This window comes from Protopterus annectens, chromosome 4.part0, assembly GCF_019279795.1.
Source record: "Protopterus annectens isolate FY-2018-M chromosome 4.part0, PAN1.0, whole genome shotgun sequence".
NCBI lineage: Eukaryota > Metazoa > Chordata > Ceratodontiformes > Protopteridae > Protopterus > Protopterus annectens.
In genome coordinates, this window is record NC_056733.1 from 1,302,658,979 (window position 1) to 1,302,679,489 (window position 20,511).

The 20,511-nt window shown below is 41.9% G+C and overlaps 1 protein-coding gene across 1 annotated transcript in view; it reads right to left on the reverse strand.

The window, feature by feature from the left end:
- Positions 1 to 20,511, reverse strand: part of LOC122799848 (rap guanine nucleotide exchange factor 6-like) — a 1,033,906-nt gene that overhangs the window by 458,624 nt on the left and 554,771 nt on the right. The gene's annotated exons all lie outside the window — the stretch shown is intronic.

The window sequence follows — 20,511 nt, forward strand, 5'->3', positions numbered from 1 at the left end:
CACACATTGCTAAAGTGGTTAGAAAAACCTTCTACATTGCCCACCTGATCATGAAGGGATTCACATCCAGATCAAGTGAGGTCATTGTTCCCCTGTACTCTTCACTTATCAGACCAATGATAGAGTACAATGCCCCATTCGGGATGCATCTCACCCGACACCTGCAGCAATTGGAGAGACCCCAAAAGTTCCTCACCAAAAGGATAAAGGGACTCCAAAATCTGTCATATGCTGCCAGACTGAAGAAACTCCAGCTCTATTCAGTCGCATACCGTCTGCTAAGAGGTGACCTATGCCTGACATACAAGGCCATGTCCAACCCGGAATTAATGGGCATGCTCCACCTCAAAAAATCCAAATCTGCCTGATCCACTAGAGCAAGCGACTTAAACCTTAGCACAGATACAAATAGGACATGCTGGAGGGATAGATTTGTCACACAGAGACTCCCTATGTTGTGGAATAAAATCCCGGTCCATGTGAGGCAGAGCACCTCGCTGGCTCTGTTCAAGAGAAATCTTGACCGGTGGATGGGAGATCGTAGGTTTACCCCAGGAATCATCTCTGTGTCACTGCTGGACAGAGGCACAACAAACTAATGGGCACAGTATTTTTTAACATAAGGGGTGGCGTAAGCCACAAAAACTCTGGGCTAGGCTTATAAATGCCTTAGGGCAGATAGCCTAGTATAAACCTATGAACCTAATTCAGGGAAATTGCAACCCCCATACAACTGTTACATTAGAGAGGCATTTGTTTTACACAAGAGATCAAAAGCAAGGAAAAACTTTTGCAGCTTACATTACTGACCTGAAAATCAAAGTTAAAACGTACAAGTTTGGTGATTTAAAAGATTAGTTAATAAAGGACAGGCTTGTGTATGGTATTAATAGTGCTGCAGTGAGAAAGATTTTGCTTTGTGACGGTGATTTAACGCTGTTTTTGTCAAATCCATGATGTCACAGAAAGTGCAACACGTGGCTAGCAGAAGCAGACCTAAGCACACGGCAGCTGTAACCCCTGCGGGTGTGACAGGTAAAACCTGTAGTTCTCCAGTAGGTTCTAAGACTAGTTCAGTGAGAAGGACATGCTCAGTGCAGTACAAGGTTGAGTCAGCAAAACCCAAATCAAATTTTATTGTTAACTTTCGCAATTGTGGTGCCATTTATGAGTCTAAAAGAGAAAAGTGTTTAGCAAATTGGTCAGCAACACCACAAGTGTAAAAAATGGAACAATTTTCAAAGGTTGTGCAAATCAAGTAAACCTCACACAGTTATAAAAGAGGGTCATTTAAAAAGCAAGTTGATCATATAGAGAGCTGCAACCCTATTTTCTACATAGATGATGTATCAGTAATTGGTGAAAAGGTTGATGCAGTATATTTGTCAGCAAAGAATGAAGTGTTTTGTACTGTGCAGATCAAAGGTAAATCCACCGATCTCAGATTAGACACTGGTTCAAAGTGTAATGTCATGTCAGCAGACACATTTGCTAAAGTGAGGGCTGGTGAGCAACTTATTGTGGCCAGTTGTGCAAAACTTGTTGCCTATGGAGGGGAAGAAATTTAAAATGAAGGCTTAGTAGTGCTCTCATGTTATTTGGCTGGGAACTGCTACAGCTTACTATTCTATGCAGTCAAAAGACCGGTGCAATTATTACTGGGTCTCAGAGACAGTTTGAGAATGAATCTGCTTTCCTTTACCAAATAAGTTCATCATACAAGCATATGTCTCAGTTCCAATTTTACGGAAGCTATTTTCTCAGAGTGTGCTGATGTTTTTAATGACAAGCTAGGCAAACGTCCAGTTATGTATTCTATGAAGTTAGACCCAGAGATCAGTCCAGTGGTCAGGCCAGCAAGAAAAGTTCTGACAGCTATGCAGAATAAAGTCAAAACTCAGTTGGATAAAATGAAACAGCAAGGTGTAATATGTCCAGTTACAGAACCTACTGAATGGATGTCATCCATGGTAGAAGCCCACAAAAAGGCTCAGACAAAATCAGAATATGCATTGACCCAACAGATTTGAACAAAGCATTAAAGAGACCACATAAGCCTATGCATACAGTCAAGGAAGTCACAGCCCTAATACTGAATGCCACTGTTTTTTCTGTCTTGAATGCAAAAAGTTCATTTTGGTGTGATGCTTGATCGCACAACTTCACTACTTACATTCAGTACCCCATTTGGAAGATATAGATTCCTCAGGATGTCATTTGGAATACATTCTGCAAGTGAATTCTTTTCAGAGTGCAATGGAGCAAATTTTTTCAGGTTATCCTTATGCCATAATAGCAGATGATATATTGGTTGGAGGCAATGGTGAAGCACAGCATGACAGAAACCTTAGGAAAGTTCTAGACCGAGCATGTGAAGTTAATCTGAAGCTGAATCCTCTGAAGTGCATATTTGGACTACCAGAAGTTATATATGTAGGTCATTTATTTACTAGCACTGGCTTGCAACCAGACCCATCCAAGCAAGCAGCCATTCTAGCGATGCCAGCACCAGATAATGTTCAAGCTCTACAACATTTTCTTGGTATGGTTGACTACTTAGGCAAGTTTATACCAGACTTCAGTGAGTTGACAGCACCTTTATGAGAGTTGATGCGCAAAAATGTTACATGGTCTTAGCTGAAGCAGCACCAGAGAGCATTTGAAGACCTTAACCAGAAAACTGCCACCCCACCTACTTTAAGATAGTATGTCAATAAACTCTTTCCTGTGATGCTTCAAAATTTGGTCTTGGCACAGTTATACTTCAAGAGGGAAGACCAACAGCCAATGCATCGAGAACTCTCACCCAAACTGAAATGAAATATGCTCAAATTGAGAAAGTTTCACAATTACATTTATGGTCGAGCTATTCAGAATGAAACTGATCACCAACCTCTAGTCACTTTTTTAAAGAAGCATATGCATTCAGCTCCAATGAGATTACAAAGAATGATGCTCAGACTGCAAAAGTACAACTTCAAAATGGTCTATACAAAAGACAAACTTCTTTGTCTGACTGAAACCTTATCCAGATCTCCCAGAAATACAAAGGAACAGCTTAATGCAGAGAATTTTGACTTTGATGTCATGGAAGTGTGTAATTTTTCTACCACGAGACTTGATGAGCTGAGAGATCATACAAAGACTGAACCAGTTTTGCAAAAGCTCAACTACTTCATTAATGATGGATGGCTGTCAAAGCAATCTAGTGTACCACCTGAAGTGCAAACTTATTCTCCTAACAGAGATGAGATGTTGACAGAAGATGGCATTATTTTCAAAGGTCCTAAAATTGTTGTTCCTGCTTCCTTATAATGTGAATATATCCAGATTTTGCATCGTGGTCACCCAGGTTCCGAATCTACCAAAAGAAGGGCGAGAGGACTAGTATTTTGGACGTCTCTGGCAAAAGATATTGATAAAGTACTTTTTTCTTGTTCAGTATGCAATAGTACTAAACCGCATTTGCAAAAAGAACCACTTCAGCTAAGTCAAGTTCCTGAACTACTCTGGTCAACAGTAGCTACTGATATATTCGAGCGGTTGGCAGACTCTTATTCAAACTGGTTTGAGATCAATTTACTACCTTACCTAATGTCCACTGCTGTTATCATCAAGTTGAAACGTCATTTCTCAGTCCATGATAGTTCACACAAAGCTATTTCTGACAATGGTGCCCAATTTACCAGTCAGTTGTTTCCGAAATTTGCAAAAGAATGGGACATTGTACACATTACTAGTATTTATTTATTGATTTTATTTTACATTTGTTAACCAGGATAGTCCACTGGACACAGATCCATTTTTAATGGAGGCCCAGGGTGAAAAGCTCCACACATATGAATAACATGTAACAAAAAAACTACAAAGTTTACAAAGTATATTTAGATAGAAAATGCAGTGAGTCTTAATTAATAGTAGTATATTCATACACATCAGTCACAATTAGTGAAAACAGAGAAACCTTACAGTAATAGTTTCATTAGTCTAAAGAGATCTACATATAATGACCTCAATCATTGGTGGATGGAGTCATGTGTAAACCAACAACCTCTTAAAGGTTATTGGGGTCTAAACCATAACAATATATTTTATTATATTGTATGTATTTCTACAGTAATACAATATAGACCTATCTGTTCCTCTTGAGGTGTGACATAGTTAAGGCAGTGTAGTGGTCCAGAATACCCACAGTCAAATGGACTAGCTGAATGTGCAGTACAGAGAGCAAAGCAATTACTAGGGAAGTCAAAGCATAATATTACCAATGTCTTTTTGAATTTACTCAATCTCAGAAAGATACCCTATGACGATATACTTCACTCGCCTACTCGGAGATTTCTATCTAGGCAAACCAGAACACCACCACCTATCAGTTCCAGTTTGTTGAGGAATAAAGCAAAGAACAACAGAACAATCAAAGCCCAGCTATTGAGAAAGTGTTCTCTCCAGAAGTCCAGCTATGATAAGTTGAGCTGATTTCCTCCTCCCTTGAAAGAAGGAGACAGTGAAGATACAAACGGCGAAAGGTTTAGACCGGAATGGTCAAGTAACAGGTATTTGTGCCGAGCCGAGATCCTACTTCATGAAATCTGAGGGTGTGGAATATAGGAGAAATCACAGACATTTTTTCCTGTATCAGAATCAATATCACAGCATTGTTCCTGTGATACAGGCTCTAGATCTCAGAGCAATCCAGACAATGTTCCTGTTGCAGAACGTGTCTTAACTTCTACTTCTGTTTCTGATGATGTTCCTGATGTCCCCAAAGTTGAACATTCAGCAGAGACAGCCCCAGCTGCTAGACCTAGTTCTAATTTCTGTCACATGATTTGGTCGTATTTCCAGACCTAATGTGAAATGTACTGCAACCTGGGCATAACTGTCTATATGTCTTTAGTTCTGTATAATTGCATACCAAATAATTATTTGTATCAATTGCATGTCAACTGATGTTGTCAATAATGCATGACTCATTTCTCAAAGAGGGAGGATGTAGAATAGTGTGTGCGTGCGTGTGTGTGTGTGTGTGTGTGTGTGTGTGTGTGTGTGTGTGTGTGTGTGTGTGTGTAGTACCTTTAAGAAGCATTTCAAGGACAGCATGTGCATATAAATAGCAAGCATGTGCTAGCTACAGTGCCATTTTCAGAGTGCAGCCAGACAGTGAGCATGTATGAGCCCGATAGCTAGTTAGTTTACAAGTTTATCCAAGTTAAAGTTATTAAGTCTCAATTCCTGATGTGTTTGTACATAATAAAGCTGCTTGAACAGAACCAACAGATGTTCGTCTGTTTTATCCTGACCAGACGAGCGACAGTTTCTTTGAGAACAAATCCTTCCTTTATGCCTAGCGTCATATTCAAATTTACTTTGAGACAAGTTATCCATCTGTCTTCTTTCCAGAAGCTAAAAATGAAGGAGAAAGGATTGTACATATTCTGGATCCCAGTGACAACTCAGATATTATCTTAATAGAACTAAAGTTTTCAGAAAAATCTGATCAATTGTTCATTTTATATGAGGGTAAGAAAAAAGGACATCCAGTGTCAAAGAAGACAATATCCAGTTATTTGGCTCGTGTCATGTCTCTATATTATTCCCACCATGACAAGTCAATTCCAGGCAGGGTCAATGCACATTCTACCAAACTCTTGGATTCTTCAGTGGCCTTTTGGATAGGATTTGATTCTAGAAGTGTCCTACAAGCAGTAATGTTATCCTCTGTGCATATTTTTACAAAGCACTGGAAACTAGATTCCCTTTGCAGTTCTAGAGCCAGGTTTTCTAGGACCATTCTTCAGGAGTCTCCTGGAACCTCATTCATCCTCCTCCCAGTCTTACGTGAGCTCTGGTATTCTACCCATATAGCTTAGGCTACTGCAGCACTTATCTAATGATGAAGATGTACAACTGTACTAAGTAAACTTACTATAACAGTTAATATTCAAATAGATCACTGCTGCAGTAGCCACTCCCTCTCATTATCCTCCCTCATATCTTTATGATTTTGTACCAGGGTAAGGACTCATACTTTTTCTAGCAGTGACCTTTTCAGGGCCTCCCTTTATTCAGATGGCAAGAATGCTCTAAAGGATATGTCAGCTTGACTGCTAATTTTCTCCAGCTAGCCATTAGCTATCAATGGTCTGGGTGGATGAAGGTGCTCTAAGGCTTTTGAAACTAGGCAGAATATAACTCATATAGCTTAGGCTACTGCTGCAGTGACATATATGAACATCTACTGTTAGGATAAATTTACTTACACAACTGTACTTTCTCAACTCAAGTGAGGGCAAATCTGCTACAATTATACCAAGAAGGTGTCAGCCAAGTCCTCAGGGAGCCTGTCTCAGAAGCCAAAGCACTACAGAAAAGACATATAAGGACAACTGAAGGAAAACTGAAAACTGAAGACAGTTCTTTGGATGTTAATGATTTCCGTTGGCCTGGCAACATCAAACTCAGTAAGGTGCTTTTACTGCCTCTGGCTTTGGAGACTGTTGTCTTCAGGGCCAGTGGTGTAACTGCTTTACAGGCCAGCATGCTTTTCACTGCTTACATATCTTGACCTAAGATATCAAGAGATCAAATGGCACCGCCACTCTGAGGGCCCTGGCACCTATTTTTGTTACTATTGCAGATAAAGGCACAATGCTCTCTTAAGTTACTGAGAAGTTTCCTGGAGATCATATGGAGATCTTAGTTGGCCATGCATGACCTGAGGACTCCAGGACAGTCTCCCTACAGAAGCTGAGCCTCAAGGCACTGAAGTTTAGAACAATGCTCACTTGTTTGTCTTGGCCTAGCTGAAGTAGTGCCTTGTTCCCTTTCCCTTCACAGGCTTCATCACAACAGCTTTCTTAAGTTTAAACAGCTATGCCTGAAAATTCCTGAAGTGTTGGGGGTCCCTCTAAAATGTGGAGTGTGGAACATCTACCTTTGAGGTTTCAAATACCACAGACTTGGAGTTGATGAGTTGGCTTATGTGGAACAGTTCCCTTCTGATCCTGTGTATGTTTTAAGACTGAGTACATCCAATAGTCTGCTTTATTTCAGGCAGTTCTCTCCTTTGGAGACACCCTTTAGAAGGTGAAGCTACAGTAACAGATTAATGAATGCTGTTATGCACATCAGAGATACAGAGTTTTAATGAACCTGCCTAAGCCTCCAGCTATTCACGCCCAGGAGGATGCATTTACTGACACATCTTTAAAGATGGATTTCCCTCACCCTGCTGTGAAACTGGACATGTTCTGCTGGGTTGAGGATCACTGACAGAGACCTGAAACAGCAGTTGCTGTAAAACTGAAAAGGACCTAAAGTAGCAATCACTAGAAATATGTTAAATTTCGGCTTAGATCACCAGGAACTCCAAGACATGTGCTTTTGATGTAATGGGTGCATTTTGCAGTGTGACAGCAACACAGTCTGTTATTAAGAGACTTGTCATACTAAGGACACAGTGGCTGCCAGACCCTGTGAAAGTGTAGCTTCTTAACACACTGCTAAATAATAACCTCCTTTTTGGGCACGTTGCTGTAAAAGTCTTTCAACAGACAGAGAAATAAAGGTAAGGCTGTTCAGTCTGTCAAGCAGCTTTGTCATTAACAGGCACCTAAATTCCACAAAAAAACACAAAGCAAAGTCATGGCCTCTACTCTAAGAAAAACAAGAACACAGCAAACAAGAGTAAAAAGTTTAGATTAAGGGGAGAATGCCAATGTGAACTGAAATGAAAGTGGGGGGTGTATCTTGGGGCAACTAGGCCCATGCCTCACAAAGACAGAATCAACAACTTACATGAGCTGCCCCCTTCCATCCGCACATATTCACCACCAATCCTCTTTTCTCTAAACCTGGTCTTTTGTCCTCCTATACCCTTTCCCCCAACCCCACAAATCTTACCTCAGTCCTACCTTTTCCTAAACCCAGTCCTGACTCGTCCCCTGTCGCCAGGAGTGTGGGAAGAGGTCTTAGCCTCCTTTGTCAAATATGTTTAGAGCATAACTTATGGTCAGTAGGTCCTACTAATCCTTCAAAGCATACCAAGGTTACAGGATGGATACTCCATCTGCTCCTGAAGATCAAGTGAACATGGTTTGACCTCTGTTAACATTGCTGCACAGCTGTTCAACTAAGGTGCTATGGAAACAGTATCAAGAGTAGATACAAGGTATTCCTTTACTGAAGACTAGAAAATAATGCATGTGTAGGTCTGTTTTGCACTTACCAGAACTGAACATGCTCATAGGTATCCCAAAACTCAAAATGCTGACACTTTAAGGCTTGTTGTCTCTGTTGTCTCCCCAATTCTTTCTGTCACTCTGGACTTGAAGGATACATCTTTTGGCATATCCTCATTACCAAGGAGTACAGAAAGTTCCAAACATTCGCAGTGGGGGAACAGCACTTCGGTTCTCCTCCTCGAACTCTGGCTTATGTTCTGCACTCTTGGTCTTTATGTAATGCTTATTGCCAGTTACAGCTGTCATCAGGAAAAAGGGCATTCATATTTACCCCATCTAGACTGCTTCATTCAAGAAAACTCCTTGAAGGGATTCTGAAGCCCTCATACTTCAACCTATCTTGCCTCCAGGGAAAATGACTTAGTATCAGTATAGCCAAGGCCTACTGACCCCAACCAAGAGTGTTATTTTTTTTTCTGAGGGCCCTGCTGGTCACAGAATTATAACAGATATTCTATGCAGAGGACAAGGTACTGCATCTATATCCCTTTATCTAGAGTCCACTTAGTTTTCAGCAGCAAGCTTCTTTGAAGACACCCTTCAGAAGATGAATGAAATGTTCCAGTTAGAGATCAGTGAAAACTATCATAAACTGTCAAAACATAGTTTTCATGTACCTGCTAGAGCTAAGAACATCACAACTAAAGAATGTTTTGTGATTCCTGAATTGTAGCTCTTGCAAGACAGCAGATATGGAAATCACAGTGATATCTGAGGAACAAGTGGTGACAGTCATTCTTTATGAACCTTGATTCTTATCCTTCCCTGCATAAAGAAGGAGCTCACATGTGAATAAATACAGGTGCAGCCCTCACTTAGGGGTAACCTTCAGGTTGGCACAACCTGTTCAAACTCTGACTACAGACTCCTTAGACATAGCCTGGGGAGGCCATTTGAGGCCCTTGAAGGTCCAAGGCATGTGTGACAATAAACAAGAATGAAACACATACATGGAAAGATATGAAACACAGGTCATAGCAATAAAGCTTTCAACCAGGTTTTAGTGCAGAGAGTCCCCCAAATTTATTGATTTATTTACAGTTTGTTTGCCAGGATAGTCCATTCGGCCACAAGGAGCCCGTTTTCAATGGAGTCCTGGGGAGAAAATCTCCAGAAAGATATAATATTTACAAACTGCAAAATTACTGACTTAGAGAAATGGAAGATGAGTTGTAGTAATTTAAAAAAAATTACAAACAAATTATAATATGAAAGTTTGAAAAAATTGCAAGATAATAGCAGTTGTAGTAAGTTGTCATTTGAGGGAGCAAGTTAGTACAGTATATGGAGAAAAATCCTTTACAAATTAAGATATTAGCAAAATGTTCTACTTCTGAGAGGTATTAACAGGAATGTTTAGGCTAAAGGAGGCTATTAGCAGATGTATTGGCTATAGAAAGCACTATAGTTAAGAAATTATGTAGGATGGGTGCAAGAACATTCCCATTGTGAAGTTAGGTATGAATGAAGTTAAAGATTTGAAGGTGGAGAGACTGTTACTGGTACGGATAAGGGGTGGGAGAGAATTCCAGTGGCGTGCTAGACAGAAGGATAGAAAATGTTTGCCTGGGGGGGGGGGGGGGGTTATGTAGTTCTATTAGATTTTGGAAGTTGGATCATAAACATCTGTTAGGAAGATGCATTTGGAAGGTAGAGGCAAGGGAGGGACAAAGAGAGGGATTGAAAATAAGCTTGTGTGCTTGGATAAGTTGCATATAGATAAGGTAATTGGGTAACTCAAACCAGTTTAGTTGGCGCAAGGAAATACAATGATGGGTATTGGATCTGTGGCCTGTTGCAAATTTTGAAATTTTATAGTAACAGGAGGAGAGCTTTGACTTGAGGGGGGACTGCAGACTTGCAAGGATAGAGGCATCATACAGGAGGAAAGGGATGAGGCAGGTGTTATCAAGAACGAGTATATTGGAAGGAGAGATGAAACTGTTGTGCCAGTAGAGCATGCCAAGTTTCTTATGAGTTTTTTTAATATTTAGTTGTAGATAGCTATCAAATTTTAGCTGATCATCAATGAGAATTCCTAATAGTTTAGCAGTAGAGACTATTTCAAGAGGTGTGTTATTTTTGCTGGTGCTAGAGAATCTAGAGAATGAGTTTTTGTCTAGGGTGGTAGTTTTGGAAGGGAGAAATATCATTAGTTTAGTCTTGTTTGCATTTAGTGCTAGATGGTTATCTAGCATCCATTTTTCAGTAGAAGAGAAGGCATCTTGGGTTAATTTTATTAATGAGGAAGTGGAGGTGGCAGAGCAGACTATTGTTGAGTCGTCAGCATATTGGATGAGGTTAGCGTTAGGGATGCCATGATAGAAGTCGTTAATGAAGATGCAGAATAGAAGAGGACCTAGAATTGAGCCCTGGGGCATAGCCTCACCTCAGGCTTTGTGCCCACTGAGTGGCGGACAGTTACAGTTATCCCACTCTACAAGGAGGGATCCACCTTGGATCCTGGGAACTACTGCCCCATCAGTCTGATCAGCCTGATCTGCAAGACTGTGGAACGTATTATCATGGAACTTATAAACAAAGACATTGGCAACCCTCAAACACTGGACCCCACCCAGTTTGGGTCGTGAAGGGCCGATCTTGTCTCCTGAACCTGACTGACTTCTTTGAATCAGTCTCCAGAGCTGTGGACAAGGCTAAGGCAGTCCACACAGCCTATCTGGACCTCGCCAAAGCCTTCGACACCATCCCCCACTCTGGAATCATAGATAAACTTACTAAGCTGGGCATTAATCCCTACATCACTCAATGGGTTGCCAACTGGCTTACTGACAGAACCCACACTGTAAAAGTAGCAGACTCCAAATCCAGCTCCAGACGAGTTCAGTCCTGGGACCACTCTTGTTTGGCATCTACTTCTCTGAGGTACAAGCCAACACTAAGGGACTCTGGCTAACAAAGTTCACACATAACTGCAAATTGGGAGCCATTATTGAATCTCTAAATGATGTGGATATTCTACAAAAGGGCCTTACAGAAACAGATGCTTGGTGCCAGAGCCATGGGCTAAAGCTCAATGCCAAGAAATGTATAGTTATCCCCTTTGGGAAAAACATGTACCCGTGAATAACCACATAGGTGGCAGTACACTAAACACCTAAAGTGTGATAAGAGACTTAGGGACACAGGTGGACAGTGGTCTCACCTTCAATAACCACATCGCCACAACAGTCAGGAAACCTTTCTATGTAGCACACACCTCATCACTAAGGGCTTTTCATTCAGAAAAAAGGAGGTCATTGTCCCACTGTACTCATCCCTCATTAGACCCATTATAGAATACAACGCCCCATTTGGTATGTACCTCTCAAGACATCTGCAACAACTGGAAAGGCCATAGAAATACCTTGCTAAAAAAATCACAGGCCTAAAACAGCCAGGGAATTGTTATGGCTAGGCTTGTATAGGCCCTAGGGCCGATAGCCTAGTACCAACCTATGAACCTATGAACCTGTGGGAGTATTTAAGAATGGGGAAGTAGCTTTTTTCCACTTAACTGCTTGTTGCCTATTTGATAGATAACTGGTGAACCAGTTGATAGTTGAGTGGGATAGACTTAGTTTAGAGAGTTTAGTGAGGAGAAGGTTGTGAGAGATTGTGTCAAAGGCCTAACAGAGGTCTAAGAGGAGGGTGGATACAGTAAGACCGGAGTCACGTGCCTTGTTTACAGTTTCTAGGAAGGAGAGTAGAGCAGTAGTGGTGCTATGGCCGGGCCAGAATCTATGCTGGGTGGGGGTGAGGAGGTCATTACTTACAAGACAGGGCAGAAGTTGTAGGTGAATACATTTTTCGAGGAGTTTGGAAATAAGGGATAAGATGGCGATGGGATGGAAGTTGGGGTATCGTTGTTGCCCTCTTTATGGAGTGGAATAATGAAGGTCTTTTTCCAAAGCTGGGGAACACTGCATTCTGAAATTGATCGATTTATTCGGATACAGATAGGAAAGGCAATGGCTTCAGCTGCTATCTTTAGGAATTAGGAGGGTATCTCGTCAAGGGCATTAGAACATAGTTTCAGGTTTAGAAGTAGTTTTTTATTGTAGAGATAGGGATGGGGTTCGTGGAGAAGAGAGGAGGTTGTGAGTCGGAGGTACTGGAATGGTGGGGGATATGTGGGGGTGGATGTGGTGAAGCAGGATTATTAGTGATGGATGATGTTGGTTTGCCTATGGAGTCAATAAAAAAAAAAAAAAAAAAAAAAAAAGAGTTAAATTGAGTAACTAAATTGAGGTCTGAGGCATTTGGGTCGGGGCAAAGGTTTTCTTTTTTGCCTAGGTTAAAGAGAGAGGAAATTCCATTCCAGAATTTTTTAGGGTTGTTATTATGATTGGTTTGGAGTGTAAATAAATAGGCTTTGCAGTCTAAGATAATTAGTTTCTTTACTTTGTTACAAAGTGTTTTGTATTCATTAAGGGTAGCGGTACTTTTCATTTTATGGTAGTGTGTCCAGGCTTTGTCATGGAGTCACATGGTGGCTAAGGTATTCTTAGTTAACCAAGCGACGGAGTTACCTTTTATGCGTTTTGTTTTTCAGGGGGCAAAGGAGTCAAGAATGTTTAAGAAGGTTGTATTAAAGTAAGTAACAGCATTTTCAAGGGAGAGGGTTTTTAGTCGGTTCCAATTTACTCTTTTTGGTGCATCTGGGAAAGCTTTGGGGTCACAGTCTTTTAGGTGTCGAGAGGAGAGGTAGGTGTGAGATAGTTGTAGGAAGGAGAGAAGTCGGTCAGTGATAGTGGGAAGGTGGTTGCCTAGTGGGTCTGGAAGGGTCCTACTATCAGAGATGTAGTGGGGATGGGAAACTAGAATCCAGTCTAGGTTGCTACCAGAAAGGAAATCTTTGGAAGGTCTGGTTGTAGAGTTAATAAGTTGAGTAAAGTTGTAAAGATTTGTATTAAGGGAGTTGGTTGGGGTTTGAATTGTGTCCCAGTTAATGTTAAATACTGACAAACACCACCATGCAGATGTGGTCATTAACAGGTGGGTTGTGGCATTCCTACATCCTATGTAGACAAGTCATGCAGGTGTGGGAGGTGGCCCAGGAGTCAGATGTAACCCCTCAGAGCAGCATATATTCCCTCTCAAGAAAACACCATAGTACACAGCCTGTGCAGGTCCAAGAATGATGAATATAAGTGGATGTCACACAGGTAAACCTTCAAAGATTCAACCTTTAAGTGTGGTGGGGGTGACACAAGTAGACCTTTTTGATTCCCCCAACAAACAGGCAGTTGAGAAAATACTGTTACTGACCAATGTCTGTAGCTGTTCTAAAATCAGATGCCATATCTATAAACTGGAAATGTATATTTCTGCACCTTGTCCTCCCATACGCTCAGCCCCCAAGTTACTGCAGAAGATTAGGTAATACAGGGCAAAAGTCATGCTGACAATATATTTCTGGCCAAAGGAACAGTTTATCTATCGTGCTCAACCTTGGAAGGGAAGAACTGATGCTGTTACCTCAATATGTGGACCTCTTGACCCAGAAGAAGGGATCCCTTGTGCACCTTAACTTGACCTTTTCAAGGATGATGACTGGGTCATTTTTGGCTCATAGGTGTTTACTAGGCTAATGACCACAAGGGGCTTATTAAGCCTAGCCATGCATCCCAAATCTCAGACAAGTTCTGACACCCTTGATAAGTGTACGCATGGCCCTGGGAGATAAACCATTTACAGGTTACCTGTTTGCATTACAGACATACTGTACGCAGATGGCAAACCAGGGATGAATTTCCGGTTTCCCATCCAATTGTCCAAGTTGCACTTGAATTGGGTTAGGGAGGAACTCTGCTTTACATGGATGGGGAGCCTGTTCCATAGACGGGGTAGTCTCTGCGATACATACCTATCACTTCAGCAGGTCCTATTTATATCACAGGCAAGGTTTAAATCTTTAGAACAGGTAATTCTGGTACTGTTTGTTTTGTGGATTTGCAGGAGGTCCATCAAAGTAGGGTTTGACAATGCCCTTTATGCCAGGCATAAATCTCTCCTCAAAAGCCTGTAGGAGACAGAATACAGGGATAAGGCCTTAGGGCAATCAGCATAGGTCAATCATCTGCAAATTTAGTCGGCCAGAGATCACTGCCATTGGCCGTAACGTCTAAGTAAATGCCAAAAAGGAGCAGTCCAAGGACTGTCCCTGAGGAACTCCACTTGTGACTGGCCTCGTTGTAGAGGTGGACTCCCCAATTCTAACTTCCTGGGTCCTGTCTGTGAGCCATTTGGCTATCCACCAGGTGACATATGGGTTTGTACATAACCTCGTGTGTTTGTCAACAATGCTCAAGTTGGGTATTGTGTGAAATGCCTTGGCCAGGTCAAGGTAGGCAGTGTGAACGATTTTGTCCTCATCGATTGCTTTGGTGACCTTCTCAAACAAGTCCACCAGGTTGAGTAGGCATGATCTGCCCTTGACAAAACCAGACTGGGTTGGGTCCAGTGTCTGGAGGTTTACTATATCTCTATTGATCATCTCCATGATAATTTTTTCCATGGCTTTACATGCAAGACTAGTGAGACTTATGGGTCTGTAGTTTCCAAGGTCTGTAGATGGTCCACTTTTGTGCAGAGGGATGACTGTTGCCATTCTCCATTCATGAGTCACGAAGCCTGTTTGGAGGCTACAGTTAAATAGTAATTCCAGCGGCCTTGATAGGTCATGTTTCATGCTATTTAGAAGGCATCCTGGGATATTGTCTGTGCCCTTGATGCAGTGTTCATGGTCTTAGAGAGAGCATTAAGGACCTGTTCCCTAGTGACAGTAGGGGGAGTTATATTTGATGATATTTCCTGAGGGAAGGTTGAGGGGGAGAGAGGAGTAAAGCTGGAGCTGAATTTATCATCCAAGAGGTTTGCTATATCTTCTGGCTCAGTATAGGTGGCTCCATTTACAATGAGTTCTGCACGCAATTGTGTATTGCCTTTGAGGTTGCGGACATAGCTAAAGAATGCTTTGTGGCTGTCCTTGGTCTGGGAGGCCAAACTTACCTCAAATTTGGCTTTGGCAGATTTTATTTGTCCTCTGAGTTGTTTTATTTTATTTATTTATTTACATTTGTTTACCAGGAAATTCCGACTGGACGCAGGCCCTTTTTCAGCGGATGCCCGGGGAGAAAAGCTCCACATCATGTACATGATAAATAGAGATACAAAGTTGCAGCAATAGTAATAATTGTTTGTTTAGTTGATGAGAGTGCTTTTATCCTGCTGGGTGCTGTACCTCCTAATTTTTGCCATGATTTTCTTCCTCCTGTTATACATCTGACTGATTTTGTGATTCCACCAGGGTGGCTTGTTTTTTGAATTAGTTCTGTACTTCTTCCAAGTAGGTACAGCTGCCTCTATGCAGCTATTACCATGCTTGTACAGAATTCCTGTGAACAGTTCTGCATATGCAGAAGTGCTCTCATGGTTTATAGGGGCTTGAAATTTTGCCAGGTTCTCACTTAATAGCAGGAGGTTAGCCTTACAATAGTTCCTGAATATTCCTGGTTTAGCTGGGGTCCAGGTTTTAGTTTTATTTCAAAGGAGACCATTTTGTGGTCTGACCTTACCAGGAAAGGCATTACAGTAGGGCGTGTGCAGCACTCTCCCATATTAGTGAGGACCAGATCCAGTATGGTTGCACCCCTGGTTGGTCTACTGACTATCTGATCCAGGGAGTTTGTGTGTACAAAACCCACAAATCTCTGTGGATACACGTTTGATGTCGTATAGGATTCCCAGTTAACAGTGGGTAATTAAAGTCATCCATGGATATGGTACTGGGTTGGATGGTTAGTGTTTTTTTTTTAAGTTTAAATACATGGTATGGGTTTCCTGGGTGATACAGGGGGACCTATAGCTTGCAAGGAAGTGGTACTGGATTTTAGCTACTGTGATTTGAACATGGAGCAGCTCAAGTGCATTGTCCTGTTTGACCAGCCTTGAAGTATATTTATTTTTGATGTAAACAGAGAGACCTCCACCTTTAGTCCCTGCCTATGAAGTAGCTGGTCTAAATATGTGGAAGGCATTATGATCTTGCACTGTTGGTGTGCTGTCCACGGCTTTAAACCAGGTCTCAGAGACTGCACAGACATCAGCATTCTCATCTCAGTCCGGCATTCTGGGGACGTGGTAATTATCATAAGGGAGGCTAGGAAAACAACCACAAGGAAGTCTCACATAACAAAATAGAAGGAAAAGATGTTAGCACAGGTAGAGTGTTACTTATTCTGTATTATCCTTCTCACCTTTACAAGATTGGCCTACTTTATACTTCCTTAACGGTCCATGTCTAGGCACTTTCACCCAGCTTTCCTCTGGTCCCTCCCTTACATTCTCAGTTAGCAGTGAGACATTTTATAAATGGGAAGATCTACACAGTACGCTACCAAGAAGAGAAGACATTCCACTATGGGACCTCAAACATGTTTTAATGACATTAACCTTAAGACTTTTTTGCTCCCATTGTTTCAGCAATATGGATTTATTATCCTAGAAGCAGGGGTGGCTCGTGTTATAGGACTGCAGCACCCCCAGCTGTTGAAAAGGAAAAAAAAAACAAACAACAAATCGTTGAGTCTCCGAACGTTTCCGAACTTCCGCACATGCGCGGAACTCAGAGGGGATCCAGGCAGCTGCATCAGCAGTCCGGAGTAGGAAGAAGGCATCTCGGTACTCTTATATCCAGAATTCTATGTGGTGATGGCCACAAAGAATGGAAGAGATCCGGACTGCAACCTCGGTGAGGAAGGAGGATGTGTTTACCGGACTTGAAGCTCCTGGGGGAAGGTGTAATTGGCTGCTGCTGACGAGGGACACCAGGTACTGCTACGTGTGTGTTTGACCACATAGAATGGAAGAGATCTGGACTGCAACATCTGCAGGGAAGGAGGATGTGTTTACCAGACCTGAAGCTACTGGAGGAAGGTGTTACTGGCTGCTGCAGATGAGGGACACCAGGTACTGCTGTGTGTGTGTGTGTGTGTGTGTGTGTGTGTGTGTGTGTGTGTGTGTGTGTGTGTGTGTGTGTGTGCGAGGGACACCAGGTACTGCTGTGTGTGTGTGAGGGAAACCAGGTACTGGTGTGTGTGTGTGTGTGTGTGTGTGTGTGTGTGTGTGTGTGTGTGTGTGTGTGTGTGTGTGCAAAATGCCCCAGTTGATATATACTGGTGGCTAGATAACTCAGTTGGTGGTGGCTCAGGCTTGAACCCAAGGTAGCAAGAGCCTGAATTCCCTACCCACCACCATCTGTGAAAACTTTGGAGATTTCTGCCTCATATTTTTGTTCTGTTCTGTTCCTCATAAAATCTGTGGATTTTTAATTTAGTACATAGTTGATGGTGCAGAGGTAGCACTGTTGCCTCACAGCTAGAGGTTCTCTGGTTTGATTTTTGGCTGGGATGCCATCTGTGTGGAGTCTGCATGTCCTCCCTGTGTTTGTGTGGGTTTCCTCTGGGCACTCTGGTGTCCTCCCATGTTACAAAGCCATGTGTCTGGAGAGTTTCTCCCTGGGCCTCTGCTGCAAATTGGCTTTTGTTCCAAGTCAGACTTTCCTGGTTAACAAATGTTAAATAAATAAAAATGACAGGCATTTGAATTTCAGACTTCATATTCTTCAGAAAGTACATGGTAACACAAAACATTTTATTCTAGCAATTTTCCAAGTTTATAAGATGAATATTTAAAATTTGTCTCTATTTTTGGGACTGTATTCCCCCATTACTGGCTTTGCCCAGGTTTTTGTGCTAAGGTTGAAAGCTATTGTGAGAATTGAATTCACTGAATATGTTTGGGGGCTGTATTCCCCCATTACTGGCTTTGTCCAGGTGTTTTGTGCTACGAGGTTGACAGCTATGGTGAGAACTGAATTCACTGAATATGTTTGGGGGTTGTACTCCCCCATTATTGGCTTTGTCCAGGTGTTTTGTGCTAACAGGCTGACAGCTATGGTGAGAAATGAATTCACTAAATGGTAGCCATTTAAGTTTCAGTCTTCCTCTCTTTCACAAAACAGCTGATTTGGCATAGTGGTATGTTGCTCTGACTGTTTTGCACAGGGTCCAGGGTTCAAGACTTGGCAGTGAAATGCATGAAAGCAACACAGCATTTTATTCTAGCAACTTTCCAAGATTATATAAGCAATGTTTAAAATATGTCCCTGTTTTTTGGGCTTTTGTCCCCCCCAATCAATTCTTTTTCCAGATTTCTTGTGCTGCAAAGTTGAGAGATACAGCTGAGTGTCAAGTAGATTTTACAAGGAGCTGAGAGCTGCAGGGGAAGAAAGTTTAGTGCTGCTTATGCTTAGTCTGCTTGCAATTTTAATAGCACAACAGGTAATGTACTTGCTTTTGATGCAGAAGGCTGTGTGTTCTACTCCCACAATATGTAGATGCATTGCTGATACGGTGTTGTAAAGGGGGTGGATGCTGCGGTTCTTTTTGGCGAAGATACCTAGTAACTATGAAGCTGTTATCAGTTTGCCATCCATTCCCTATTGCAATATTACCAGCATATCATTTTTAATGCAACATAAGCAATTTATTCCTCAAGGGCAACAGGCACTTTATTTGTAGATGAAACAATGAAATATAAAGCTGTTTGTTAGCAGGAGCCCCTTCATTAGTTTCAGATCTCTTTAATGTGTAATTATTTGGATGACATTTACTTCTTCAGAGATTATGCATATTTACTGATACTGGGGGATTGTTGAAGTTTGATTAGGCTTTTATGATGAAAATGTTCTAAATTGGGCAGTTTTGTCATTATTGGTGCATGCATTTTGTTTCATTGTTTACTGGAAAAATGTTCAAAATTAGAAGTTATGTACCTACCATAACGTTCCATGTTAGTTGTCTTCTCTCGCCTTCTTTCTTGCTGGATGGGTTCGGAGCCGATCCTCGGCTCCATTCGCACTGCTAAGCTCGAGAGTCACTTTTACCAGCTCGAGGCAGCCCCATATCCCATGATGCAAGGCGGTAATTACCCAGATCTCGTTTGGTATCTAGAGGAAAAACTGCCTACAAAACTTTCCACTAAGGAAAGAGGAACAACTAACCTAAAAAGGCTGTAAAGGGAAACCAGGTAATCAAGGTCAAGAACTAACTGGTGTCCAAGGAAGAAGAATCTTCCAGAGAAAAAGGGAGATCAAGGTCTGTCCAGGCTAGGGGGACAGGAGGGAGGGACGCAAGAAAGAAGGCGAGAGAAGACAACTAACATGGAACGTTATGGTAGGTACATAACTTCTAAATGTTAAGTTGTCAATCTCGCCTTCATTCTTGCTGGATGGGACCGCGTCCCTAGCACCTCTATCCTGGGTGGCTCAATGGAACAGACTCTTGAGAACTGTGGAACCAAAGCTTGCTCTGTCCCTGGAGGCCAAATCCAATTTGTAATGAGAAACAAAGGTATGAGGAGTGGCCCAAGTGGCTGCTGCACAAATAGTATCTAAGGGTAGCCTAGCCTGATAAGCTGTAGAAGTGGCTAGACCTCTTGTGGAATGTGCTTTAGGTTTTGAGCTCAGATGTTTGCCCCTAAGCTGATAAATGTCAGAAATGGTGGAAGATAGCCATCTGGATAAGGTCACGTTAGAAACAGGGAGACCTTTTTTATTTTCAGCATAAGAAAGGAAGAGCTGATCAGACTTCCTAAATTGCTTCGTTCTGTCCAAGTAATATCTGAGTTGGCGGTGAACATCTAGGTAATGTAATTTTTGTTCCGCCCTGTTAGAATACTTTGGAAAAAATACAGGAAGATCAATGGATTGGTTTAAATTTGTCTTAGAAGCAACCTTGGGCAAAAAGGATGGATTGTTTCTCAAGGATACTCTGTCCTTGTGGAAGACCAAATAAGGGGGACGAACAGAGAGGGCATGAAGTTCAGACACTCTTCTAGTCGAGGTAATGGCGACAAGAAAAAGTGTCTTCCAAGAAAGAAACTTTAATGAACATGAAGCAGCCGGCTCAAAAGGGGGAAGTATCAAGGATGTCAGCACTAAATTTAGGTCCCACTGTGGTGGAGGATCCCTAACAGGGGGCTTAAGAAGGAACACCCCTTTAAGAAAGGCTTTACAAAGTTTGTGGGACATAATGTTGTGGTCTGCAAATCAGACATGAAAGTTCGAGATTGCTGCCAACTGAACTTTGACTGTGGAAGACGAAGAACCTGAGTGAAAAATTTCCGCTAGAAAATCCAAGACTGACAATAGGGGCAGTAAAGGGATCTATGTTCTTAGATTTTGCCCAAAGGGAGAAGC